Source organism: Arvicanthis niloticus, chromosome 10 (assembly GCF_011762505.2).
Source record: "Arvicanthis niloticus isolate mArvNil1 chromosome 10, mArvNil1.pat.X, whole genome shotgun sequence".
Lineage (NCBI taxonomy): Eukaryota > Metazoa > Chordata > Mammalia > Rodentia > Muridae > Arvicanthis > Arvicanthis niloticus.
In genome coordinates this window covers 8,727,601-8,754,630 of record NC_047667.1, presented here as the reverse complement: position 1 = coordinate 8,754,630, position 27,030 = coordinate 8,727,601, and the positions used below count along the sequence as shown (strand labels likewise).

The window sequence follows — 27,030 nt, the reverse complement described above, 5'->3', positions numbered from 1 at the left end:
TCCTTTTCTCTCTCTTCTCCCTCCCATTGAGCCTGGAACCAGAGGGCTCCTGCTCTTGTTTTAGGCTTGCCTAGTGTCATAGAGCCGCACCCCAGCCCTGAGACTCTCTTTTGTTTGTGCCTCTTATATTCTGGCTTCCTGAGGGGAAAGGGGAGTCCTTCCTTGTGCTAGGCAGTGGCTGCTCCTGAGCAGCTGCCAGTGGCTCTCACCTGTCCCATGGTGCTCCGTTGGCACTGACAGCAGTGTACAGACAATGGGGTTAGACTGCCTGAACTAGTAGTTTATGTCCCCTTGACCTCAGGAAGCCCGTGCCTCAGTTTTTTCATCTGTGAAATGGGTGTAATGATGGTAGAATGCTGTTGGACGCTATCTGAGTTAGACTTGGGGCATGCTTAGCACAGAGGGGCACAGTCAGTTCATGTGGGGCATGAGGGATATCTTTTCTGTGTTCACTATTACCGTTCTTGTTACAGTTCTTTACTCAGTGTGCTGACTCAGTCTGAACTAGACAATGTCCCTTCCATTAGTCACCCTTGCCTAACGGACCCCCCTCCCCCGGCATCCCCGAGGCTCAGTGGCTTCTACAGGAAGCCTTGCTTTCTGACATCTTTATTCTCCAGAGCAGCATAGACAGGCTCTAGTCCTGATTTGCTGGGCTGCCCTAAGCAGCACCCCCGGCCCCGTCTCTGACTCAGTCATCACCCTGTCCGCTGAATAGTGCAGCGAGACGGAGTCTCCCAAGCTTGAGAGCATCATCATAAAAAGCAGGGCTTGGGCTTCATGACTGCTTCCAGTAGACCTTTCCGTTTCTCAGTGTTGTTACCCATAAGGGAGAGGGGCCGCAGAGTAGCCAATCAGCACACTGCTTTCCCAACATGCCAGAAGTCTTGGGTTCTGGTCCCAGCACTGCATAACCCCAGCCTGGTAGCCCATGTGTGTAAGCCCAGCCCTGCAGAAGTGGAGTCAGGACAGTGAGAAGTTCAAGACCATAAACAGTTTGAGGCCAGCCTGGGCTACATGAGACTTGAGATGAGCAGGCTAACTTCCTATAGCTAGGCCAGCCTACCATGGTTACCATGGTTACCATGGTTACATACTGAATGACTCTGTGCCATCTTCCCATAATAACCCCCTTATTTTGTTCACTGGACTGGTTGGCTTTCTGAAAAAGAGATAGTTTGTCTTGGAGTATGTGGATTCATCTCCTCTATATTGGAATGCTGCATAGTACCAGGAGAACCTGTGTGTCTGTCCGTCTATCTATCTATCTATCTATCTATCTATGGTCTTATATAGCCCAGGCTGGCCTCAAACGTGGTCATGTAGCTGAGGATGGCCTTGCACTTCTAATCTTCCTCCCTCCCTCCCTAGTACCTGGATTACAGGAGTGCCTACGTTAGGCTTGGTTCTTGTGGTGCTAGGGATGGAACCAAAGCTTGATGCAAATCAGGTAAGCCCACTATCCCCAGCCCACCAGGAAGAATATTTAAGCCACTCAGAACTACAGCCTTCTGCATCTGCAGTGCTCCCACTTTACCTACGATGCTATAGTCAGGGGTCTGTGAGACATGCTTCCACCGATCCACTGCTCAGGGTCCCTCTGTCTGTCTGGTCTGTCCTCTGTCTTTATGCCTTCCACTTGCCCTCTTGGATGCCTACTGTCATTAAGGCATTTTATCATTACCATCCACCCCTGTCACCAGCACAACAGCAATTCCTCCAACAGTTGTCTGCCGAGTGACACCATCTTTCCAGGTGTGTGCCAGGTGAGCTGTAGTGGACAGCTGCTCCTGCTGGCCTGGGATTCCAGGCTGTGACAGTCAGTTGATGCTGGCCCTGTCCTGTGGTATCCTATGTCCCTCGGTCCTCAGGCCTTGTGGACAGCCGGGAACTTGCTGAGCGTCCAGCCTTCCCTCCTTACCTGTCTTTCTCTGTGGGGCCACCCACAGGCTGGGATGCACTCAGGTGTGACTAAGTGGGCAATTATTCTTACTTAAGTGATGTTCAGGATTGCTGCTGAAACTGCACAGAAGCTGGTTTTATGGCCCAGTCACACGGAACAGCTTGTTCCCATCAGATTCTTTCCAGGGAGTGCGGTGCTGCTGTCCCCAGTGGTACTGTCCCAGCTGCTTGGCTTGCCATGAAACTGAAAAAAGTGCCCCCCCTACAACCAGAGGTACTTTGAATGGATTCTGGACATCCTGGAGTATTGGGGTACCCGATGTGGGGAAGGGGTGATGGAGGTTCTTCCCTATCCAACGCAGTCTCTGTTGGGTAGAGCAAGCCTGGTTTGGGGTCAGTTAGGCTGGGTCTCAAACAGACATGGCTCCAAACCCTATGGATGATGTGATTTATCCTAGTCACACCTATCCATGAGCTTAATTAATTAATTTAGGAAACACAGCCAGTGTTAGCCACTATACTCACTGCTCTGTCAAAATATCCGACCAAGGCAACTTAAAGAAGGAAATGTGTTACAGTTTAAGAGGCTCCTGCTACTCTCTGTTCCTTAGGCCTTGACTATGCTGAGTGGACACATCCATCTTCCTTCCTCCCTCCCTCCCTCCCTTCCTTCCTTCCTTCCTTCCTTCCTTCCTTCCTTCCTTCCTTCCTTCCTTCCTTCCTCCATTCTCTGTCTTCTGTCCTCCCTTCTCTTGGCCTCTTCCCCCTTTATCTCAGGGTTTCTGTTGCGCTGATTTAATGCTGTGCTGTAGGGAAAGCCAAGATACCTGCTACTTCCGAACCTCAGTCTAAACGCACGGCTGTTTGCTGTCTGAGTCACACCGTGCTCACCTGTCCTAGGTAGGTCTCTGCATTGTGGTCAGTCAACACCATGACCACAGACAGCCCACAGCTCAGACTCCATCACTGAGGGAAGTCAGGGCAGGAACTCAAGGCAGGACTCTGCAGGCAGGAACTAAAGCGGAAGCCATGGAGAAATGCGGCTTCTGGCTAGTTCCCCGTGGCTTTCTCAGCCTGCTTTCTCAGACGACCCAGGACTACCTGCCTAGGAGGGACACCACCCATAGTGAGCTGAGCTCTCCCATATCAAGGAAGGGCTGTCCAGTACAGTCTTATGGAGCCATGGTTCTCAGCCTTCCCAATGCTGTGACCCTTTAATACAGTTCCTCATGGTGTGGTGACCTCCCCAACCATAAAATTATTTTTGTTGCTACTTCATGATTGTAATTTTGCTACTGTTGGGAATCGTAACACAAATACCTGTGTTTTCTGATAGTCTTAAGCGAAACCTGTGAAAGGGTTCTTCCACCCCCAAAAGGGGTCTCAACTCCCAGGTTGCTGTTTTAGAGCGTGCTTTCCATTGAGATGCCCTCTTCTCAGATGCGTCTACGCTTGTGTCACGTTGACAAAAGCCAGCCAGCACAATTGACTCCTTATCAGCTTGACACATAAAATGTCTCTTATTAAACCACAACCTTTTCATTTTTGCTTAACTCCAAGATGTCATTATTAATATCACAGTATCAACACACTATAACTTTTAAAGTCTCACAATTAAAAAAAAAAAAAGATAAAAGCCCAAGTTTTCTTTAAAAACCAAACATCTCTTTGGAAGATCTTTCCTCGGCAAATTAAAAAATAAGTTATATACTTTCAAACTCCAGAAGGGAAGAGCCCCAGGCACAGTTCCTTTTAAATCAGGGCAAAACCAAAGTCTGACTGTAAAGTTCGGCGCTCGAGCTCTGGGACCCGAGCTCTCCTGGGCTCCGATGGCCTTGAGCGGTTCCACGTCTCTGGCTGTGCCATTCACGGCACACATAACACATCTCGTAGGCTTCGGCTGCCCCATTCCCCAGCTGCTGTCCATGTTAGTGGCTACCCCATAATACCCTCATTTCCAAGATGCTAGGTCTCCTGGGCTCTTTTCTGGACCTTTAAACCTGCCGCATGGTGCCAGCCCTCAACTTCTCTCCATGACTTCTTCAGTCCTGGGGTTTATCAACTTCAACTGAGGTGACACATTCATCAGTGGCCTCTCCTGGCCTATCACAGTGCCAAGATTTACCTGCTCTCCGTAATGCCGTGCGCTTCCAAAACCAGTAGCACCTGAGAGCCCTGTAGGAATACACTGCAGAAGGTTTGGCCTGAGTGACTCTGGCCTCTTCATAATCACAGCTGATTCTTCAGCCCTAGCTGACCAGTATCAATTGTCACAGCAAAGCAAAGTTTTAATTTTAAATGTTCTGGTCTTTTGTTAATCACAGCTGATTCTTGAGCCTCAGTTGACCAGGAACACAGATTATTAATTCAAAATATCACAATAATAATTCAAAAAGAGTCTTTGAGGGCCCTCAAACTTCTTCCAGGACCATCACAAGCCCCACCTCCACTGTCTCCAGTGCTTTGAGCTTTATTATGTCCTCACAGTTCATTAAGCTCTGAACATTTAATGCCTTTTCTGCCCCCAAGGATCTCCCACAGTCCTCCCTGAGGCATCAGGTGTGTCTCAGCATCCCAGCAACCTGGTACCAGTTCTGCTTCAGGGTTTCTGTTACTGTGATAAAACACCTTGACTGAAGGAAGTGAGGGCAGGAACCTTCAGGCTGGAGCTGATGCAGGAGCCACTAGGAGTGTTGCTTGCTGGCTTGCTCAGCCTGCCTTCTTCCAGCATCTGGGCAGGATTGTTACCACTCCCTATGTCTGGGCCCGCCCACAGCAACCATTAACCAAGAAGACAAACACGATGGCCTCCAGGACAGTCTTATGAAGGCATTTTCCAAATAAAGACCTTCCAGACCTGGCATGGTGGCGCACGCCTTTAATCCCAGCACTTGGGAGGCAGAGGCAGGTGAATCAGTGTGAGTTAGAGCCCAGCTTGGTCTACGAGGACAACCAGGGCTGTATACTGAGACCTTGTCACAAGCAATCAAACAAACAAACAAACAAACATTTCCTTTTCATAAATATGTCTAGGTTTGTGCAGGTTGACAAAAGCCAGCAGCAAACTCCCTCTCCCCCTTCTCCTCTGCCTCCTTTCTCCCAGTTTACTTTTTAAAATGCTTGGTGAGCTGGAGAGATGGCTCAGTGGTTAAGAGCACTGACTACTCTTCCAGAGGTCCTGAGTTCAATTCCCAGCAACCACATGGTGGCTCACAACCATCTGTAATGAGATCTGATGCCTCTTCTGGTGTGTCTGAAGACAGTGACAGTGTACATAAAATAAACAAGTAAATCTTAAAATGCTTGGCAATTTTATAAGCTCTGCCTGTATATAATATATCTTGACTATATCCACTCCTGTGACCCTTTATCATCTCCTCCCTCTCCCACTGAACCCCTTCTTCCCAGCAAGTTCCCCATTACTTGCATGATTTTTTGCATGTGTGTGATTTGTGAGTTAAGTTATGGGCTCTTGCTGAGCCCCAGTGGGGTTAGTTACTGTATGTTAGTTACATACAGGTCTCCTCCCAGGCAGCCACTACCCGCCAGTCACTTCATTCTTGTGTCTTATTGTGGATCTTAAATGGACACAGACTTGTGCACGTTTGAAGTCATTTCTGGTTACGGAAGAAGAAACAAGCAAACAAACAAACAAACAAAAACCTCCCAGGATCAGACAGTTCAAACTGCCCATGGTACAGATTTGGAAACTGAGGTCCAGAGACCGGGCATGCCAGTGGCCACATGGTCATATCATTAGCCCTGGAAAAGGACATACTAGAAAGTGTCATTGGGTTGGGCACAGCTGTCCCTCAGCCTGGGACCCAAACCTCACCTCCCCAAATTGACAGTGTTTATGTGGTGAACGATTTTCTGACGTTTGGTTCTGTCAGGACTAATTTTAGCATTTCTAAAGCTTGGTGGAAATACAGCCTCATTACTCTGGTGCCAGTGTGTACTTTACTGTTCGTGTATTCTGAGGTTTATCATTTTAGTCATGTTTAACACGGCTGCACCAGGCATGCTCTATTAAATCCTGCTTCTTTTACATTCCTGTCCGGAATTATTTATTCCGAACAATTTCCACCCTATCAAAAGACACAGCTAATGCTGTGTTTTAATGTGTTATTTACACACAAAATAACCTATTTACAACTCAGTGTGCGCCAGAGGGAGAATGGATGGGCCCGTTCCCTGCGTTCTGTTCTATCGGGCTTTAACAATCTGGAAAGCTAATAGAACCATTTATCATGGGTGGGGAGGGGTCGGATAATTTACTTTATGCTTGTGGCCAGGTCCCACTGCCTCTGATCTGGGGAACGTTTGGAGGATAATGAAGTCGAGCCTGGCATCTGAATGGGTGTGAGGGAGCCTCTGGTGGCTTGTGTGTGTTTGCAGGGCATGGTCTGGATGTGGTGATGGGGGGTGACCCTGCTTCCACTCTCTAAGAGGTTTTCCATTGGAGGTGACTCCTAGGGCGTGGTGATGAACCCCATATGGGGCAGCAGGGGTGGGGTCTCTACAGGACGGGCAGTGTCTGGGCTGGAAAGAAAGAAGGGTGATCTAACAGAGCAGCTTCTTGAGAATTCATGGACTGGATAGTGGCCAGTGGACCCACATAGCTCCTTGGTGGGGGTGTGACCTAGAGGACAAGCCCTAAACTGAGTTAAGGGTATGATCCTTGATTGTATGTATGTATGTATGTATGTATGTATGTATTTAATATTATGTATTCTTTCACTTATTTAATTTTGTGTGTGATACATATACATGTTTGTGTGTATGTGCATATATATCTGTGGTGTATGTGTATACACATTTGTGTATATGCATCCATGTGGTGATACATGTTTGTGCGTGTATGTATATGTATGCACATGTTTGCATATGTAGGGGAGTGCACATACTTGTGGAAGCCAGAGGTTGGCAATAGGTGTCTTCCCCTATTGCTTTCCTCTTCAGTTCTGTGAGACTTGTTTTCTCACTGAATTTGGAGCTCACTAACTCAGCAAGACTAGCTGACCAGCCTGATCCACCCTCAGGGAACTTCCTGTCTCTGCCTCTTCAGTGCTACGATTGCAGGCATGTGGTGCTATGCCTCGCTTTTATGTGTTTGCTGAGTGTAGAACCTGGGTCCCCATGCTTGTGGGGCGAGTGCTTTATTGTTGCTCCATCTCTCCAGCCTCTGGGAGGTCTTTGAATGGACACTGATAGATAAATAGAAAAAGTAGTCCATCGATGTCTGTACCTGAGGATCGGGGTGGAGAAGGGGAATCCAGGAAGCAGAGCCCTGGTCTCTGTCCCCAAGAACTTAGAGTATCCCCAAAGAAAGGCAAGACTCCCCTATGTCTGGCAGGTGTGGGCATCACCCATTGCAGTGTGGCCTTGGAAAACAGCAGTAAGGCTTGGGGGACACTGTCACATGCTGTCCCATACCCAATTCCTCTTTGTTCAGTTTTCCCCTATAGGAGGCCAACACACTCTGACCAATTTGAGAAGCATGGGGCCACTATGGTGATTAATCTTGACTGACAGCTTGACAGGATCTAGAACCATCTAGGAGACAAATCTCTGGACATGTCCATGAGAGAATCTGTACTGATTTAACTGAAGTGGGAAGACCCGCCCCAAATGTGGATATCCCCGTTTCGTGGGCTGGAATTCCTGAGCATGCCCTGGTCTCCACTTCTTGACTGTGGATACAGTGTGACCAGACACTTTCTGCTCCAGCCACTGCACCTTCCCCACTGTGATAGTCTTTACCCTTGGGATGTAGATCAAAGTGCACTCTTCTCCCTTGCTGACATCACCTTCATTCGGTATTTGTCAGAGACACAAGTAAAGTTGGGTTTATGAAGTGTGGCCTGGACATGCTCCCTGGGGGAGAGTGGAGCTGGGAGCCTAGGCTTGAACCTTCTCCCTGACCTTGGGGACCCACCATCATTATATCAGACACTCCCATCTGCTCCCTTGCAGGGCTAGCGTGTATAAAGAGCGTGATGTGTCGGGGCAGTCCCTGACACACTCGAATGTATGATAGACAACCGTTGCTCCTCAGAGTGCCTCTGTTCTCACTGGCCTGTGATTATTAATTCAAGAACTGTTTCCTCAGAGTAGCATGTGCATTACTGATAAATATTTGAGAGCCAATGAAGCTGAGTCTTTGTCGTGAGTATCAGTTCACATGTGGTGTAGTATGACATTTAACCCAAGGTATGGTGTGGGCAAAAGTCCTGGGGTCTGCATGTGCTGCAGGGTGTCTGAGGCAAAAGTGCCCAATAAAGAACACTAGCAAAGAAACTAGTCTACAGTCCCTATTGCAAGGGCTCTCTTTGCTCCTGACCCTGGCACAAGCTCACATCAGAGGCTGTGTCTAGTGGTCCTTCCTGAATGCATCTTCCAGCTGGGGCCAGCTGGCCCCCACTGCCTCCTTCTAGGCTGAGGAGTCCTGTCGTAGAGCACTGTCCTTGGCTGGTTTCCTGTGAACATGCTCTGGCAGGGCCTCCCTGCTTGTAGGTGATGAAGATGTTGTGTCTTGGAGGGATGGGGGTGGTGGGACATCTGTGACCCTGGCAGTCAGTGTGTGTTCCTCTGCCCCCCTGTTTCAGTGTCAACATTTGAGCTAAGCATGTCCATCCCTCAACCTTTTGGGCCACAGGCACCTCTCGATAACTGTGAATATGATCCAATGCTGAATTGTAACTTTGAGGTATCACGAGGGTTTGTTTTGTTTTGTTTTGTTTTGTTTTGTTTTTTTTGTTTTTTTTTTTCCTTTATGATTTTGTTTGTTGTGTGGCTCGATTGAGCAGTGTGAACTTTGTAGGTGCCGGTGAAGTAGGTGCTTGGGATTTGAACTCGGATCCTCATACATATGCAGCAAGGACTTTTGCTCAAAGAACCACTTTCCTAGCTTGCCCCTTCCCCTGCTGGGCCTTTTAGAATGAAGGAGACCCCAGATACCTGGGGATAAGCCTGATTTATAAGCAGTCACAGAAAATATACATGGGGAGACAGACATGCGATGTGGCCGTTGTAAAGATAAGTAATGGCAGTTTCAAGCCACTTAAACCCTTCCCTTTGGGGTCTGAAGGGGTCTCTGCAGACGGTAAGTCTTTATCGAGAAACGTTTACTCATAAACACACCGAGAAGCCAGGGAAAGAAAGCATTCAGCCTTTTATGGAGCCATGGTAGCCTCTCCATAGTGGGAGCTGCAAATCACCTGCCCAGCATCCATCCATCCTATCCCAAGGCTGGAGATGGATGGAGCATCAAGCTGGACTTACTACCCTCCAGACACGGACATGCACCCCATCACTCTGCTTCCCCTTCCTTTTCACCCATGCAGTGGCTGTGTTGCCCCATCGCTAGCTCAGCTGTGTGCTGCGGCTCCCAGGTATCTGAGTTCTTGGTCCCGTGTGTCACCAGCTTATTGTACCTCCATCAGGATTCCTTTATTGTATGTGTGTCACAGGTGCGTGAAGGTGAAGGGGTGCGATCGTGAATTTGGAAGCTAAGAGATGGATGTTGAGTGTCTCCCCCAGTACTTCTCTCTTTCACTGAACCTGGAGCTCACTCATCTGGTTAGGCTAGCTGGCCAGTGAGCCCCAGGGATCTTCCCCACACCCCCCATTTCCACCTTCCCAGGACTGAGATTGCAGGTGTGTGCCAGTTAGTTTTTTATGTGAGAGGTAGGTATTGAACTTGGGTCTTCCTGCTTGTTCATCAGACCATGTACCCATGGAGCCGTCTCCTTAGTTTCCCACATGGCCCTCTTGCTACCTCAGCACTGTTCACAGCTTTCCCCAAGTGTCTTTTCTTCCTTTGTTTCTGGAAGAGCTGTCCTGACACCCTCTCCATGTTACTGGTACTGAACTTGCCGTCCTGGGGTGCAGGCTTGACATCTCCTCCCAGCATGGCCGCTCTGGGTAAATGTCCTTTTTCTGCTTTTGATTATTAATTTGGCTGTTTTAATAGGTTTCTCCGGGACAGATGGCAAACTTGCCTTCAGGGATAAGCTGGAGTCTGCGAAGACACTTGGAGCTTGTGTCAGTCTGCCTGGGTCTCCCTATAGAACCACCCTGGGGGTCTTCACAGTACCTCCCAGTGGTTCCCCTAGGCAGTGGTTGTCAACTTGTGGGTCACAGCCCCTTTGGGGATGAACAACCCTTTCACAAGGGTCACCTAATACCATCAGAAAACACAGATACTTACAATATGATTCATAACTAACAGTAGCAAAATTACAGTTACGGAGAAGCAACGGATATAATTTTATGGTTGGGGGCCACCACACTATGTATTAAAGGGTCACAGCATTAGGAAGTTTGAGAACCATTGTCCTAGAGCCTTTCCTGGATCTCCCAGTGCCTCCCTGGGGTCTCTTGCTGTACTCTCTATACTCCAGCCTGACACTTCACTGCTGGAAGTCGATGTTTGAGCTTCTTGTCACCAACCACACCTTAGAACCCATCATTCACCCAAATGACTCCTTGGGGTCCCTGAGGGCCGTTGGGTTGGCCTGCCATCTTTACATTTTCATCAGCCGTTTCCTACCTAACATGGCATCCCTCCCCCCCCTCTTCAGCCCACTCTTCCTCTACTGAGTATCAGGGTTCTGTCCCCAGGGCTCTGTCCTGTCCTGGGCCCCTGCCACCTTTTATACACACCTGTTCTGGACACCCTAGGCCCTCTCGCCTGTCTGATATCCCCTTGTCCTTGGCCTGGATGGGCCTCTGGCTGGATACTAAGTGCTTCATTTAAGGGAGTGGAGACACCAGTCACTTGTCAGTCACCGTATAGAGCAAACTGAAGAGTTCTGTGCTCCAGGCCCGGGTCTATCAGAGCCCCCCTCTCACCTCCTGTAGACTCATCGTCTGATAGTCTGGATGGCTGTGGTAGGAGAGGGAATGGGAGCCGGGTCTGATGGGGGTCTCCTCCTGAATCCCGTGTTCTTCGGCCTCCACCCCACCACTACCCTGTGGCCTCTACTAGTCTCATGTGGGTCTCCACCCTTCAGAATTGACCAAACCCCACTGCCTGAACTCTTACAGAGAAGTGTTAAGAAAAGCTAGAACTTTCTGGAACCCCAGATCCATCCTTTGGGGTAGTAATATCCCCCGTAAACTTAGGTTTATGTGTCTGAATTAGTCAGGTTCTCTAAAGAACGATGGGTAAAGTAGCTGTCAGTTGTTGCTGGAAAGGCCGAGGATCTGTCAGTTGTTCATTCCACAAGACTGGATGTCTCAGCAGGCCCAATCTGGTACTCGAGTCCCAGGGAAGTCCGAGAAAGGAATGCCTCCAGGACAGGACAGATGAACTTGGGTCTTCCTCAAGAGGGAGGGCAAGCAGGCAAAGGCAGAAGCTTTCTTCTTCCACGGTTTTTATGTGAGATGCCAGCAGAAGGTGTGGCCAAGATTTAGGGTGGGTCTTATGACCTCAAATGATCTGGATTCAGGGTGAGTCTCCCATCTCAGATGGTCCGACTGAGGAAAATCCCACACAGGTGTGCCCAGCTCCCTGGGTTTAGGTCATTTCAGATGCTGTCAGTTGACAGCCAAGACTAGCTATCACAGAGCTGGGTACTCTGCCCTGGCAGATGAACTAAATCTGATGCAGGGACCATGGATAATTTAGGGAGGTTGGTTTTTCATCCAAGAAAGAGTCATTTCTACCACTCTAAGGGGCTGGCAATAAGTGTAGAGATGGCAGGGTCTGGTATAGAGATCATGAATTCAGTGTGTCTGTCCTCTCTGCTCTCTGTCCAAAGGAGGCTCTGATGCTACATTCAGTGAGGCAGACCAGGCTCTGGCCTCCTAACATTATAGGATTGATGGCACAGGCAGACAGGGAGAACGTTGGGCCTCTGGATGTAGGACCTGCAACTCACCTCTTTCTTCTCAAACTTACTTGACATCCTACCCTGAGCTTCTAACCATCCTGGAAGGAATGAAGATATTCCAAAGAAAGATATACCTGTACCCCATTTGGCTACCAGAATGTTCAAACAATGGACCCCAGGTAATTGGAATTCTCCCCAGAGTTTCATGCTGGGAGAAGGGAAAGGCCAAGTGCCTACCTGACAAAGACCCTGCTTCCCAGAATGATTTCATACAGTCTGACAACTCATGCAACCACTGAGACGGGAGCTGAGGCAGAGAAGTCAGTAGATAGCCTTCCTCTCTCTGCTTTTCACTAGTACTGGTTTGTCTGATTACCGGGGACTCTCTAGTATTGTGAGGCCAGCCTTGTAAGGAGCTTGCTCAGTCCCAGCAGATCTGAGCTAAAAGGGTCTTCTGCCTTCCATGTGGCCCAGAGATACCTTCTTCCTTCAGGTCCCACTGCCCTCCTGCTCTCTCTGGCAAACTGCTTCTGTAGAGTGGCCACGAACCCTGCTCTGTCACGTCTCATTCCCCTGTATGTTGGGGACACATGCAGCTTGGTTAGTACTGAGTGAGGTGCCCCCCAAGTACGGCCTGAGACATTCATCTGTTATTCAAGGCCCTTGGGGCGTGGAATTGAGGGCCCCAGGATGTTTTTTTTTTAATGTGTTTTAACTAATTAATTAATTAGTTAATGAACGGAGGATGTGTGCAGTGTGTGTGTGTGTGTGTGTGTGTGTGTGTGTGTGTTGTGTGCTTGTGTGGCTAGCTGGCTGACGTATCAGTGAACCAAGCCCTGGGATGGCAGGCATCCTCTGCCATATTTGGCCTTTTACTTTCATGTGTGAAGATGGACTTCAGGTCTTCATGCTTTATCAACTGAGCTGTGGCCCCAGCCCCATTTTATCCTTTGGGATAAGTAAGGTCTCTTATATTGCTTTGGCCTGCATGGAACTCAGGCTGTAGATTGGGCCTCCTAGAAGGGTGATGCTCCTGCCTCCCGCTCTGAATGTAGGATTGCAGGCCAGTGCCCCACTCCTCTGGCTCTAAGGTTGTATTGTTCTTTCTCTCCCCCCCACCCCCAACCCCATCTCAACTCCCATGTGGCACCAAGCAGCCCTCTAGGTGGAAAGTTGTTCCTTTGAGCTGAGTGGCCTTCAGGGAGTGCTTTCTCCTTGAGATTTGTGAGGTGTGAGGGACAGAGGTGCTTTCACATTTTTCTGTCTGCCTCTGTTCTTCCTTTGCCATTTTTTGCCAGCAGCTGAATCCCAGTGGCGGGCACAGAGGAACCCAAGCTCTCTGTGCTAAACATCCCGAGGTGTTCACATCAGACTTCCATAGTGACTATATTCATCATTCCGGCCCCTCATCTATCAGGTGGGAAGACAGACTGGGAAGCACAGGGAGAGGGCTTCGGTGTGGTAAGTGCTAGGAGAGAGGTCATTTCTAGCTGCTGCTTCTCACGCCTGGGGAAAGAGAGGCCGGGACGTCTTCTGGACTAGGTGGGCCTGTCTGAGCTGACCCTGGAGGATGAGTTTGTCTCAGTTAGGATTTTCTGTTGCTTTGATAAAACGCCATGACCGGAAGCAACCTGGGGAGGAAAGGCTTACAACCAGCAGGTCACATGCCATCACTGAGGGAAGTCAGAGCAGGCAGGAAGTAAAGGTCTCAGAGGAACACTAGTATTGGCTTGTTCTTCATGGCTTGCTCTGTTAGCTTTCTTAAACACCCCAGGACCTCCCACCCAGGACTGACATCGCCTGCTGTGTTCTGGGCCCTCCCACATCAGCCATTAATCAAGAAATCCCACTGGTTTGCCTACAGGCCAATCCTATGGAGAAATTTTCTCCACTGCGCTTCCTGCTTCTCAGATAGCTCTAGCTTGTGTCAAGTTGACAAAGAACCCAACCAGGACGGGTTCATTAGGCTGGAAAGTGGGGCATATGGAACTGTATTCGGGCAGAGGCGGGGGGCAAGAGAGCTTGGGGGCAGTTGAGACTGTTGGTTGTTTTGCTAGAGTGGCAGACAAGGAAAGGCCTATCAATCTTCTGCATTTGTCTTGGTGGGTTCTGAGCTCTCCTTGACTCCTTTAGAATCCAGGCAGCGGAGTGAGTGTGGATTTGGGTCCCCATCTCAAGCCCCAGACTGTCCATTACCGCTTCAGCAGAGCCTTCAGCTGCTTTGCTGCATTTGCAGTGAGCCCTTCACTGGGGGGCCCCTGTTAGGGAGATCGCGCGTGCTTTCAGCCTGGTTGGCTGCCAAACTCCCTGGAAGCTGAGAGGGTTAAAGCACCAAGCCAGCTGGTGAACATTAGTTCCCCTCTGCGTCACGTCACTGGCTGATGGAGAGGCAGAGAGCAAGCTGGTGGCCTGCGCTGGAGGGAGCTGCCTCTCCTCGGCTCTCCTGGTGGGGAGCACATGGCCCAGTGCCCAGCCTGCAACCCCAGGTAGGCTGGCTGTGGATTCAGTGTCCTGAGGTAGATGTGGTATCACATGGTGTGTGTGTGTGTGTGTGTGTGTGTGTGTGTGTGTGTGTGTGTGTGTGCGTGCACGCGCGCATGCTTCTCTTTGAAAGAGTTCTGTGCTGGCCAGAACTTCATGGAAAAAGAAAGGGTGTGGGGGCCGGAGAGAGGGAAGCGAGGGAGTGGCTCTCCCAAGAGAGTTGGGAAGGGCTGACTTTTTCTTAAACCTTCAAGTATCCCAACAGCTGCCTAGGGACAGTTTTCTCTAAGGTGGTACCCCATCCCCCTCCCTCTTCCCAGGACAGGCAAGTCCTGAGAGGCCAGGAAACAATTTGCTGAGGTGGCTTAAGTACATGTTTTCTCCATCTGTTTTTGTGACCAAGAGGCGTTTCAAAGGGGTTGCCATGTGCCGAGTCAGTAGCTAGTGTGTGGCCGCCCTGTGGTTTCAGATGGCTCGCCAAGACCAGGGCTTCCCCTCCCCAGAGAAATGCAACAAGAGCTTTCAGGGACCTAAGCCCCGAGTTATAGTGACCTGCCCCTGCGGGGCTGGCAGGCTGATGTCGTGGCCACCAGGTTGTGATGGGGACAGTGTTGGGGGAGGGCTTCTGAGCAGAGGTTACAAAAGTGCAGATGTGCAGGGAAGGTTTAGTTGTCCCCTGGGCTTCATGGATGGAGCTGGGAAGCATGGCTTGGGCTGTGTGTTTTCCTAGTTTCCTGGGAGGTCAGGAGGGTAAAAAATGTCCAAATTAGGAATGGGCTTGTGGCTTAGCTGAGCAGAGTGAAGAGGAGAGTGTCTGACTGTAGACTCTGAGGGCTCAGGGACACTTCTGACCAATGAGGAGGGGGAGAGGGGCTGGTCTCACTCCGGCCGGCCTCAGCTGCCAACCCATGTCTAATGCTTCATGTTTGAGACTGCTGTGGGGGGGGAAGGGGGTCTCCACACTTTCAAGGGATACCTGGCCAGTCCTCCTCCTCAACCCCCTGCCCCTGTTCTTGCAACTCTTTGAGCTCAGGTTGCCCTGGAACTTGCTATGTAGCCAGGGATGAGCTTGAACCTCTAACATTCAAGCCTCTGCCTCCTGTGCGCTGAGATTGCAGCCGGGCACCGCCAGGCTGTGTTTATGTGATTATGTGATACTCAGGATCCACCCTACGGTGGATAGAACTATAGCTCTGGCTCACTGGGCAGGCAACTGAGCACGTGCCCAGCCTTCACATTTTCTAACTAATGGAGGCGTGGAAGGGCTTATTTAGAGACCTTAGGCTGTCACCTTGGAAGCAACCTCTTTCTGCTTTGCCCCAGCCAGCCCTTTGTGAGGTTGTCTGAGGCAACACCGACTCCCAGAAGCAAGTGCAGTGTCCTTATGACAGATGGGAAAGCTGGGATGACCCGTTTGGCCCACCCAAGTGGGTGGTTCTGGTGTTGGGCGTCACAGTTTCTGACTCCATTACACTCAACCAGCCCTTTGCTTGGCTGCTTTCTGTGGTCTGCAGGAGCTGTTCCTGTAAGCCTTTGACTCCACAGGGTCAGAGCACATTGGCCTGGGCAGCAGCCACTCCTTCGTGGGCTTTTGCTGGGTCCCACATCTCTGACTTGGAGATGAGGCTTTGATGGCTGTGACCTGGGCAGTGCGCCAAGTTCATGTTCTCATTGTGCCAGCGATGCCTTTACAAAAACATCAGTGTCCTGTCCCAGAGCAGGGTGAAGGGATTATCGCAGGGACAAACTGAGCTACTGGCAGTGGGACACTTTTAGTGGTGTTCGAAGGGCCACAAAGTCACGGTTGACTGTGATGGTTAACAGGGTCTGGGATCTCCCAGGAGACAAACCTTTGGGCATGTCTATGAGGGAGGTGAGATTAGCTTAATTGATGTGGGAAGACCCAGCTTGCATGTGGGCTGCACCAGCCCATGGACTGGAGTTTTGGACTAAATAAAATAAAGAAATCGAGCCAGAACAAGCACTCAGCCCTTTCTGCTCTCAACTGTGGATGCCGTGTGACCGGCAGCTGTGTGTCGCTCCTGATGCTGTGCCTTCCTCACCATGATGCCCTCAGACCGTGAGCCGAAACAAACCCTTCCTTTCTCAGACTCAGATAGCTGCAGGCCTGCCACAGATGTTCTGCCCAGCACAAGGGGTGCTCAGGGCAGCCCACAGAGGGGTCTCAGTTATGACAAAAATCGAAAGGACAGGGTTGTCCTTGGTGCTGCAGAAGGTGTGTGGATTCAGATGTCTGACCTTTCTGAGGGCTCCTTGTGGGAAGTCGTCATGGTTAATACCTTCAGTCACTCATCAGGGCAGCATCCTCAAACCACACACCGACTTTCTGTTCATTGAAGTGTTAAAAAGTTGATGTGGACTGGTATATAGACCACTTGCCCCGGGTGGAAGCCTTGGGTTTCGTTCCTAGCAACCCATAAATCAGGCACAGTGGCTCGTGCCTATAATTCTAGTACTCACAGGATAGACACAGGAGGACCAGGAGTTTGAGGACATCCTTGGCTTTATAGCAAATTTGAGGCTAGCCTAGGCTGCATGATACCTTGTCTCATCATCAACAACAGTAGCAACAATAACAGTGGATAAATTTGCAAGAGCATAGTCCACCCTCAGAGTGACCCATCTGTCTGCCTTCCAAGGGTAGGTAGGCATCGTAGGCCAGAGCACATTCCCCTCCTTCCTTCCCTTCTTCCATCTCTGCAGCCCAGGTTGCCCTATTGATCTCTGTAACGGAGGATGACCTTGAGTTCCTCATCCTCCTGCCTCCATCACTCAGGCGCCGAGTCAGGTCGCTTTCTTTTTATTCAGAACTTACTTTTGTCAGGATAGTTCTGAGATTGAAAACAAAAATACAAAAAAAAAAAAAAGTTTAATTCCTATACTGTTGCAATTTACAGCATCAGTGTCGTGAGATTCCTGTCTTCACCCACAATGCATTCTGAGGCCATCCAGACCTCTTCCCTCGCCTCTCCTCCCTTCCCTAGTAGAGATGTCCACAGCACAGCACAGGTATGGTGGATCCCAGAAGCGCTCATCAGAGATGCCGAGCAGGTACAGAGTTCATGAGGAGAGACGGGCGTAGAGTTGAAAGCACCCAGGGCTGAGCCCACTTTGCTCTGCTTGCTTATCTTGCTTCTAGAGCCAAACATGTAGGAAGGGCAGTGGCCACACACCACCTCTGGTCCCGAGCATAGCAAGCTCTGTAGGGATGCTATCCCATAGCCAAAGATACTTGAATCACTTTTTAATTTCTGTCGTGGGAGCCACCCCTGGTCCCGCATAATATGGCAACCTACAGCAGTGCCAAACCTATAAACCCAGCTGCTCTGTTGGGGTGAAGGGGTGGAATAAGGAACAGGTAGGGAGACACCCTGTCAGCATTTCTGGGCACAGTGTCCAGGTACCCGACAGGCGTGAAGGAGAGCTAAGACAGCAGTTACTGAAATCTGTTTCTGGGCTTCGATAAGAAGAGTCGGATGCACACTGGCAGAGTCCTCTGATTGGCCACTTGTAGCGGTTTGGGGAGGCTGCGAGAACAGGTGGCCTGGGGACCTGCACAGAGCACCTCGCATGTGTAAGTAAGGTTCAGAGGATGCTAGAGTCTCTTATAGAGAACGCTAACTTCCCTGGGAGATGAGAGATGCCCTGCTTAGGACTTAGACAAGGCTGGGCAGAGAGGAGTGCTCTCGGGATTCCAGCAGGCTGAGACCACAGAGACAGTGCCAATCATTTGGGCTAGAAGGGGCTGCCCTTTCTGTCCCCACAGAAGGATTTATGTATGTGGCGGCCCTTGGCTCCATTCCTATAAAACTAGGCACGGATCAAAACTATTCATGCTTTTTGGGCTGAAAGCAGTATATTGGCTTGGGGATGCAGCTTTGTTCCTATGGCGTTTGTTGAGTGAGTTCAAGAACCTGTATACCATCCCCAGCCCTGCATGAACTGGGCATAGTGAGTGTGCCTGTCATTCTAGTGTTGGGAGAAGAACGGGCTCATCCTTCCCTGCATATAGTTAGAAGCTGCCTAGACCACATGAGACCCTGTCTCCAAAACAAACAACAAATCCCCAATTTATTAATCTGTGGAGTTCTGTGGCAAGTTAACTTTATACACGAGAAAGAGACTTTTCTGACTTGTTGGCTCTGGAAGTCAAAGTGGCCAGTACTCGCCAGGTTTTCATTGGGGTGCCTTCTTAAAACACACATGCATCACACACACACACACACACACACACACACACACACACATACAGAGTTAGTGAGTGTGAACATGGGTGTATCATGGCACCTGTGTGTGGAGGTCAGAGAACATTTGGAAGTTAGTCCTCTCCTGCCTTCTTGAGGCAGGTCACATTTCTCATTGGTTGTGAAATGAACTCCAGTCTAGCTGGCCTGTGAGCATCCACGGATTGATTCTCTGCTCTCTGCCTCAAATTTTTGGGTAGGGTTCTGGGATTACAGATGTGTACAGCTGCATCTTACTTTTTATATGGTTCATGGGTTTGAACTGAGGTCCTCAGGCTTGTGCTGCAAGCTCCTCTACTCACTGAGCCATCTCCTTGACCCTGAGCTATCTTTTTAGCAGTGGAAAACAGCAATAAAAGCTTAAGTTCAGGGAGGTTAAGCCATTCGTTCTTTGAAGGAGACAGAACAAGCAAACAAGCCCATGAGGTCTTTTGGGTGGAGAAGGTGACTAGGTCCATAGCGGGATAGGGAGGGTAGTGGTAACTTCTTACCGTCTTTATCATTTAGTTCCTAGGGTGCTTGCCTAGTGTGCTTGAGGCCCCGGGTCTCACCCCAAGTCCGGCATAAACTGGATGTGATTGATTCATGCCTGTGATTCCAGGTGGCAGGAGGATCTTGATGTTAGTAGTTCACACCGCCCTCTCCAGACAGAATCATCCATTTCAGGGGTTGCCCAGCAGCATCTATGTCTTTCAAAGAGTGTAGAGCCTCTACCTCACTCAGGAGCCCTGTCCACCTCTCTAGGAAACTGCTGGTCCTGCTGCCTCCAGCTTCAGAATGCTGGGATTGCACATGTGTTCCATCACATCTGGCTTATGCTGGGTGAACAGGCCCAGTGCTCTGGGCTTCTGAAGCAAGAACTCCAGCCCCCTGTAGTCAGTTCTGATGACTTGTCTCTCCGTCCAGCTTGCTGCCTTCTGTCCTCCAGGCCCACGCTCCCTGCCACCGGCAGTCGGATGTTTGGATAAACTGGGCACAACTGGGCGGGTGATCACAGGGACCCTGCTTCCGCCTGTGTCTGCTGGTTGACAGATGTCTCTACACAAGCCTGAACTGTTTAGAGCCTTGCCTGTCAGCTGTGGTCCAGCAGGGTCCCAGTGTGGGACAGAACACCAGGAGTGAGGATCCAAGCCCTCATGGCTATACACACTGGGAGGCTATCCAGTGATGACTCTGTTGTGATGGCTGCCTTGGGTGGCAGCCAGGTCCTGTCTGGAGATAGCTAGGTTGCTTGAAGCACACATCCCACTGAGGGAGTCAGAGAGGAGAGAGGAGACCCTGATGGATCCTGGAAAGCCGCCAGCAGAGGCAAGCCATGCTGGTCTGTCTCCACTACTTCACATTCATGGTCACAGTCAAGTAAGCTTTCTTTCAGTCACACAGTGGGCCTTTCAGTCTAGCGTTTCCATGTAGTCTGTTTCTGGGTTTCCATCCACACAGTCTGTGTGTACCAGAGTCAGTGCGTTCTCTCCATTGCCCTTGGCTAGGGATGTAGTGTGGATGTCCCCACGCTGCAGGGACTCCTCAGCTGGGCCTACTTCCTCTTGGCTGGGCCTCACTTGAGGATTTCAAGTCATCTCTGGTAGAGACTTCAAAAGGCAAGACTCTTCTGCATTCCTGTTTTTCAGATTAGGGACCTGTGATCTGAGTATTCCTGGTCACATAGGTGGGGAGTGGATTTGGAGCCAAGCCTGTCACCAGCAAACCCTTTGCTTGTTTGAATCTAGACCACCCTGGTCAGTGACTTAAGAAGGAGTAGCTCATCTCTTGGCAGTGTTGCCCAAGGATAGCTGATGGCCCATTAAGAATCAATCCGAGTGTCCACTGATAGGTGAGTGCGTGTCTTAGTCAGGGTTTGACTGCTGTGAACAGACACCATGACCAAGGCAACTCTTATAAAGACAATATTTAATTGGGGGCTGGCTTACAGGTTCAGAGATTCAGTCCATTACCGTCAAGGCAGGAGCATGGCAGCATCCAGGCAGGCGTGGTGCAGGAGGAGCTGAGAGTTCTGCATTTCATCTGAAGGCTGCTAGGAGAAGACTGACTTCCAGGCAGCTAGGGCTCGGGTATTTAAGCCCACACCCACAGTGACACACCTACTCCACCAAGGCCACACCTCCAAATAGTGCCACTCCCCGGACCAAGTGGGTGAACAAAGTGTAGTCTGTAGATTGCGAGGCATATCAGTCCGGAAGGAACTGATTCATGCTACAGCCTCAAATCATGGGGATGTAGTGCTAAGTGGAATACGCCAGTTACAAAGAGATATATAGTTCTTTCTCTTTTTTCAATGTATGTGAGTATTTTGTGTGCTTATGTGTATTGCATCAAATGCATGCCTGGTACCCACAGATATGAGAAGAAGTTCTATCATCCCCGAGAACTGGAGTTATAGATGGTTGTGAGCCGCTTTGTAGGTGTTAGGAACTGAATCAATATAAATTCTCTTAACTGCTGAGCCATCCTACACCCCACACGTGATTCTGGGGCGGTGCCCTGAGCCACAGGCTGCCAACAGGAATGGGCCGCCGACAGGAAAGGATGGGTGCCGACAGGAACGGGGCGCCGACAGGAACCGATGGGTGCTGACAGGAACCAATGGGTGCCGACAGGAACGGGGCGCCGACAGGAACCGATGGGTGCTGACAGGAACCAATGGGTGCTGACAGGAACGGGGCGCCGACAGGAACCGATGGATGCTGACAGGAACGGGGTACCGACAGGAACCGATGGGTGCTGACAGGAACGGGGTACCGACAGGAACCAATGGGTGCTGACAGGAACGGGGCGCCGACAGGAACCGATGGATGCTGACAGGAACGGGGTACCGACAGGAACCGATGGGTGCTGGTAAAGAGGCTCAGCTTGTGAGCGGAGGTGGAATGACAGAGAAGGTTCTGGAGGTGCTGCTGAGATCACACAGGATGAGCTTAAATAGACATGGCTATAGTGGAGGTCAGTGTAACCGACACGACTCAGTGGGCAAAGGTCCTGCCACCAGACCTGACAACCTGAGCTGTCCCTGGGCCCCTCGTGGTGGGGGGTGAGAACCTGTTCCTAGTTGTCCTCCGTCCTCCACATGCGCTCACCTGATGGGTGCCCCTCCCAGTGAGTAAATAAATACAAGTTAAACAACTTTTAAAAAGATTACAATGGGAAGGAAGATTTGACTTTATTTGTATTTTACTAGCTTTTTTTTTTTTTTTTTTTGACTGGGTCTCATGTAGCCCAGGTTGGCCTCAAAGTAATTATGAAGCCAGACATGAGCTTGAACTGCTGATCCTGTGGCCTCTACTGCCCAGGTGTCGGGATTACAGATGTGCACTGTCACACCTGGCTTAGGCACTGCTGGGGATAGAACCTAGAGCCTCGTGCATACACAGTAAGCGTGCTGCCAACTGAGCTTTGGCCCCAGCCCTGTCACCACAATTTAAAAAGAAAAAAGAAAGAAAGAATTAATTAATTTAAAAGAATCTGTATGGAGCTGGCTCAAAGACTCGTGGATTTTTAAAGCTTTAAGACCTTATATCCTGGCGTGACTCGTCACATTTTATTTGTGAGGGAGGCCTGCTGGGGGTGGGAGCCCTGGGCCAGCTGGCTGTTCTGGGAAGATGCTGCTGTAGACGGAGGTGAACTACCTCTGAAGCCAGCCTCGTCTGGAGTCCCGGCTCCTTTGCCTGGAGATGTTTATATCATCTGAGCTGTCAAGCCCAGGGAGATGCCAAGGCTTAGGGGTTAGGAACACAATGACTTTAGACATTTAAGTGATTCTTTTTTTCCCTTTGTGAAAGAAGCTAGGATCCCACACGTTACAGCGGCTGAGGTGATTTGGGGGAGCAGCCATTAAAGGTGCGTTTGCCTCTTCTCTGCTCTAGCTGTGTGTGCAGCTCTCGGGGTTATAATGCCTTCGCCAGACCATTTTTTTACCCTGCCCCTCGTCTCCTTCAGGTCTGGACCCTGGAAAGAAATGAAAGTTAAATTCCCATCCATCACAGCCCCAGCTGTACAGAGAGCACTTGGTGGTGGTGGTGGTGGCCACGAAGGTGAAAGTGTGCTTCTAAAGAAAACGTAGACGAAGCAGAAGCAAAGATATATTTGGTCAGATGCTGGAGTTTAGGGAATCATTCCATGTTTCTCCCTCAGATTACACTTCTGTTCAGCGGGGGGAGACTGGCTGCACGCCATACTGTGTGTATGGCGTCCTTTCTCCTTCCCGCCATGTGAGTTCTGGGGCTAGAACTCAAGTTGTCATTGGGCTTGGCAGCAAGCAGTCTACCCCTGCGCCACCTTGATGCTCTCACTCCATTTCTCCTGGTGTTAAAAGGGGTCTGACTATGCATGTATGTCTGACTATGTATGCATGCATGCACTTATGTGTAAGACTGCTTGCAGGTCACTGATGGGTGGAGGGGCTTTGCATGACAGCCTCCGTTGTTTGGGACATAGTGTTTGCTGCTGACTAGGTTATAGTTGTGCTGTGCCAGGCGATGGACTTGCTGCTTACACAGTGGTCCTTAGGTGTAAGCCTGTCTCTTGGCTCTCTAGACCTAGCATCTGCTGCCCAAGCTGAACACGAGTGTGCAGTGCTACTGTTGGGAATATCATGTGTACTTCCTCGCCTCCTGACATTATTCACACAGTTCAGCTCCTTCTACCCTCAGAGGGCTCCTGTCTCCTCCCTGCCTTCTGTGCTGTCTGTGAGCCGCAGCAGCACGTGACAGGCACTTAGCCCTCGGCCCAGGGTGAGGAGGAATGAGGATGACCTCAGGCTTCCCTGGTGTACGTGGATAGTTGGACACAGCACAGATGTGCCCATGTGTGTGCCAAACCCCATGTATGACTGTAGGGTGGGCTGCACGGTTCTGGGAACGTGGTCCCCATAGCAGTGACCTTGGAGGCCTGGGCGAGACACTAAGCTTAAGGAAAAGGTAATGGGGGCTCTTTCTTGGGGGCTCTGGCAGGGAAGCATGTAGCATGATGAAGGGGGCTGGAGAGATGGCTCAGTGGCCAAGAGCATTGCTGCTCATCCAGAGGATTCCGATTCAGTTTCTTGCTTACAACCATATGTATATGTATATATATGTACACACACACACACACACACACACACACACACACACACTATAATTCCAGTTCCAGGGGATCTGACATCTTCTACCATCTGTGGCCACCAGAAACACATGTGGTGTGTGGACATAAATGCTGGCAAACCACCCCCACACATAAAATAATGTAATAATTTTTAAGAAGATGAGGAAGGGGATGTGGGTGCACAGGCCGTCACAGGGGAACAGAGCAGGGCCCCTCTGTGTACAATTTCTTGCCTTTTTGCCTGACTTCATCCAACCCTCTTTGCTCTCTATGCTGGCTCTGTTTTTTGGCTTTCCTTCTGTCTGTCTGCTTGTCTGTCTGTCTGTCCCTTTCGCTCTGCCTTGGTGTCCCTGTCCTCTCTGTTCTTTGGCTGATTTCTGCCGCCCTGCACTTCCTCCTTCAACCCTGTTCTACCACAGCCTTTCCCTCTCCTTTTCTTTCTGCCTCTTTCCCCTCCCTCTGTGACTCTCTTTTTTTTCTCCCTCTTTGTCTCTGTCTCTTTGTCTGTCTGTCTGAACCTTGAGGCTATACCGTCTCAATGCCTGATGTTGAGCTCACCTTCCTCAAGGAACTGTCATCCCAGCATTGGTGCGGAACAGGACGGTGGCTAACACTCCTCCCATGGAAAAAAACTTCATGACACAGAAGGCCAGGCCATGGCCACTGGACCTCCCTGGAGACAGGCAATGCCTGTGGTGTGGGGACAGGTGTCCTTGGACAGCCGAGTGCCCACAGGGCACTGACGTCAGATGGGGAGGCACCTGTGTTTTCCAGAGGGCAAAGCCACAGGCATTTAAGTCAGGGAAGTAAGAGCCAACCTGAGGTGTTTAGGTTCGCTTTTGTTTGTTTGTTTGTTTGTTTTGGGGTTGGTTTTTTTTTTTTTTTTTTTTGGTTGGGAGTGGTCAGTTAAGTGCAGACAACCACTGTCCCCCCAGGTTTCTTTCCTGAGGACTGAGCCAGGAGTGTGTGTGTTTGTGCATGTGCTTTCTGAGCAGGTACACAGCCATAGTATTCATGTTGTCTTAGGTTCCAGAGGCAGTCTTTGATGATTTAAGTATATGGAGGTGGATATGCACAGGCAACATGGAATCTCTCTCTCTCTCTCGCTCTCTCTCTCTCTCTCATTTCTTCCTCCCTCTCTCCCTCCTTCCTCCATTTTTTGTGTGCATGTGGTATATGTGTATGTGTGTTTGACCGTGTACGTGTGCGTGCGCGTGCACAGAGATGCTCAGGGAAGCCAGAGACTGATACACTGATATCGGGCATCTTCCTCCTCGTCTTACATCTTATTCTTTTTAAGGATTTATTTCTGTTTAGTTATATGCATGTGCACATGAGTGCAGGTGCCTATGGGGACCAGAAGAGGGCACTGCATCCCCTGCACCTGGAGTTTCTGGTGGCTGTGAGCTGCACAGTGTGGGTGCTGGGACTCAAACCCCATCTCTGCAAGCAAGCAAGAGCTTTAACTGCCGACCTACCTCGTTAGCCCGTCTGCCTTCGTTTTTGATTAGTTTGCTTGCTTTTGTTTTTTGTTTTGGTGGTGTTGGTTTTTTGTTTTGGTGGTGTTGGTTTTTTGTTTTGGTGGTGTTGGTTTTTTGTTTGTTTGGGTGGGTTTTGTTTTTTTTTGTTTCTTTTTTTTTTTTTTAATTTTTTGTTTTTTTTTTTGAGATAGGAACTCTTCACTAAGCCCAGAGCTCACTGAGCTAAGCTAGCTGGCCAGTGGGCCCCCAGCATCTTCCTGGCTCCACCTCCCTGATGCTGGGATTGAACTTGTATGTCTGTATGACCAGCTTTTTATGAGGTTTCTGGGGATGGAGCACAGTTCCTGGTACTTATAAGGCCCGCTTGTCACTGACTGAGCCATCTCCCCAGGCCGTGGGAATGTGTGCGTCATTCCACAAAGAGGAATCAGTGTGGCTTGTTTCCCACTCTGTGTCTGCCTGCTACAGCCTGTGGTGACATGTCCTTGGAGGGCATTGGAGACCACGTCTCTTGCACATGCTGTCTGTGAACCTTGAGAGCATGCGAGTCGTGCGTTTGTGCCCTGGGCACCTCTGCCAAGTGGCAAGACTGACATCAAGTACAGAAGATTCAATTTCCCTCTTGGATCCAGGATGACAGAAGGGTACAGGAAGAAGCTACTGGAGACTGGGTGGCCTGGGCAGGCCCTGTGGCCATGAGGGCTAGGCTGAGCCTCTTTCATGAAGCTTGAGTGGTGCCAGGTCAGATGGGTAATAAGTACTGAGTATCTCACATCTCAGTTACCTTCTTTGCAATCATCTGGGCGACAGCCCCATGAACCTCCACGCGTACCCTGAAGAACAGTGATCTTGTTGTTCCAGCCAGTCCTGAGCTGCAGCCCTCATTGGCTGCTGTTTTTCTGTTCCCAGTGTGAAGCTAGCTCTCCACTGGACAGGTGTGGGCCTCTGAAGCTGATCTGTGATCAGACCTCTTTATCCCTGGGCCTCTAAGCTACTGAGTTCCTGGGGGGACACATGGGCTGTATTAGACAAGCCAGGCCCAGGAGAGGGGAATTCTAGGGCTGTGCTTGCCCCTTTTCTCTCGGCCATCCTACTCTGGTGGGGACTGTGTTGGTGGCCACTTATCCTAGAGCTCTCCTGTCACCCTCAGATGTGCTGATTGGGGGACACTGTGCAAGCTTGTTTCCCTGGAATGGTGATGTGATGGTGTGTTCTCAGCCCCGAGGCAGGTGAGGTTAGGAGCCCGGTGAGGTTGGCTACCTGCTCTGTGAACCAACCTGAATGGTACGGGGTTCTTCCTCTCCTGGTCTCTCCTGAAACCTCCACAGTCTCCTCCTTCTCCTTTGTCTCTCTCTGCCCAAACTGTCCCTATGAACTTCCCCTTTTTCCATTTCTTCTTGCACCTCCATGGCTAAGGAGATGGGTCTCTCTCCTGGAATGGGATTCCAAGGCTGTAGAGGCAGTGCAGCTGAAGACGCAGGCCCGAGAAGACCTTAAGTGCTATGGCCCACCAGTGCCAGCTCTGTATGTAAAGGGAAGCGTCTTTTTTACATTCTGAGAACACCTCCCATATTTGTTCCTTCACTGTGTGTCCTCAGACAAGTCACTGTCCCTTTCTGAGACCCACTTTCCCACCTAGACCAGCCAGAGAAACAGGTCTCCTTGCAAGGCTTAATATGAGGGTGGATTGGAAGTTCAACCCCTAACCTTGGAGGAGCAGACCCCTTCGTGCTCTGATGAGAGCAGCCACTTCCCACTGTGCCCCACCCCTGTGGTCACCAACAGAGCTGAGGAGTGCCAAGAATCCTGGGCCTAGAACATCCCTTTAGCTCCCCAAACCTCCTCCCTGGCAGCTGGGACACAGGCGGGCCATTTAGGGACACTTGGCCTTTGGATTTAAGATTCTCTTTCATAAGAATCCACAAACCAAAGTTTAAAATTCAATTGGAAGTCAATGCCAGACCTTCC

The 27,030-nt window shown here is 50.2% G+C and overlaps 1 protein-coding gene across 3 annotated transcripts in view; it reads left to right on the top strand.

Moving 5' to 3' along the window:
- Gli2 (GLI family zinc finger 2) overlaps positions 1-27,030 on the top strand; it is a 224,076-nt gene that overhangs the window by 55,816 nt on the left and 141,230 nt on the right. Inside the window, exon 1 of one of the 3 annotated variants that reach the window (XM_034513602.2) lies at positions 14,117-14,227. The exons of the other annotated variants lie outside the window; for them this stretch is intronic. The gene's annotated coding sequence lies outside the window, so the exon portion shown is untranslated. Of the gene's footprint in view, positions 1-14,116; positions 14,228-27,030 lie in introns of those variants that run through there. 3 annotated transcript variants of the gene reach the window in all.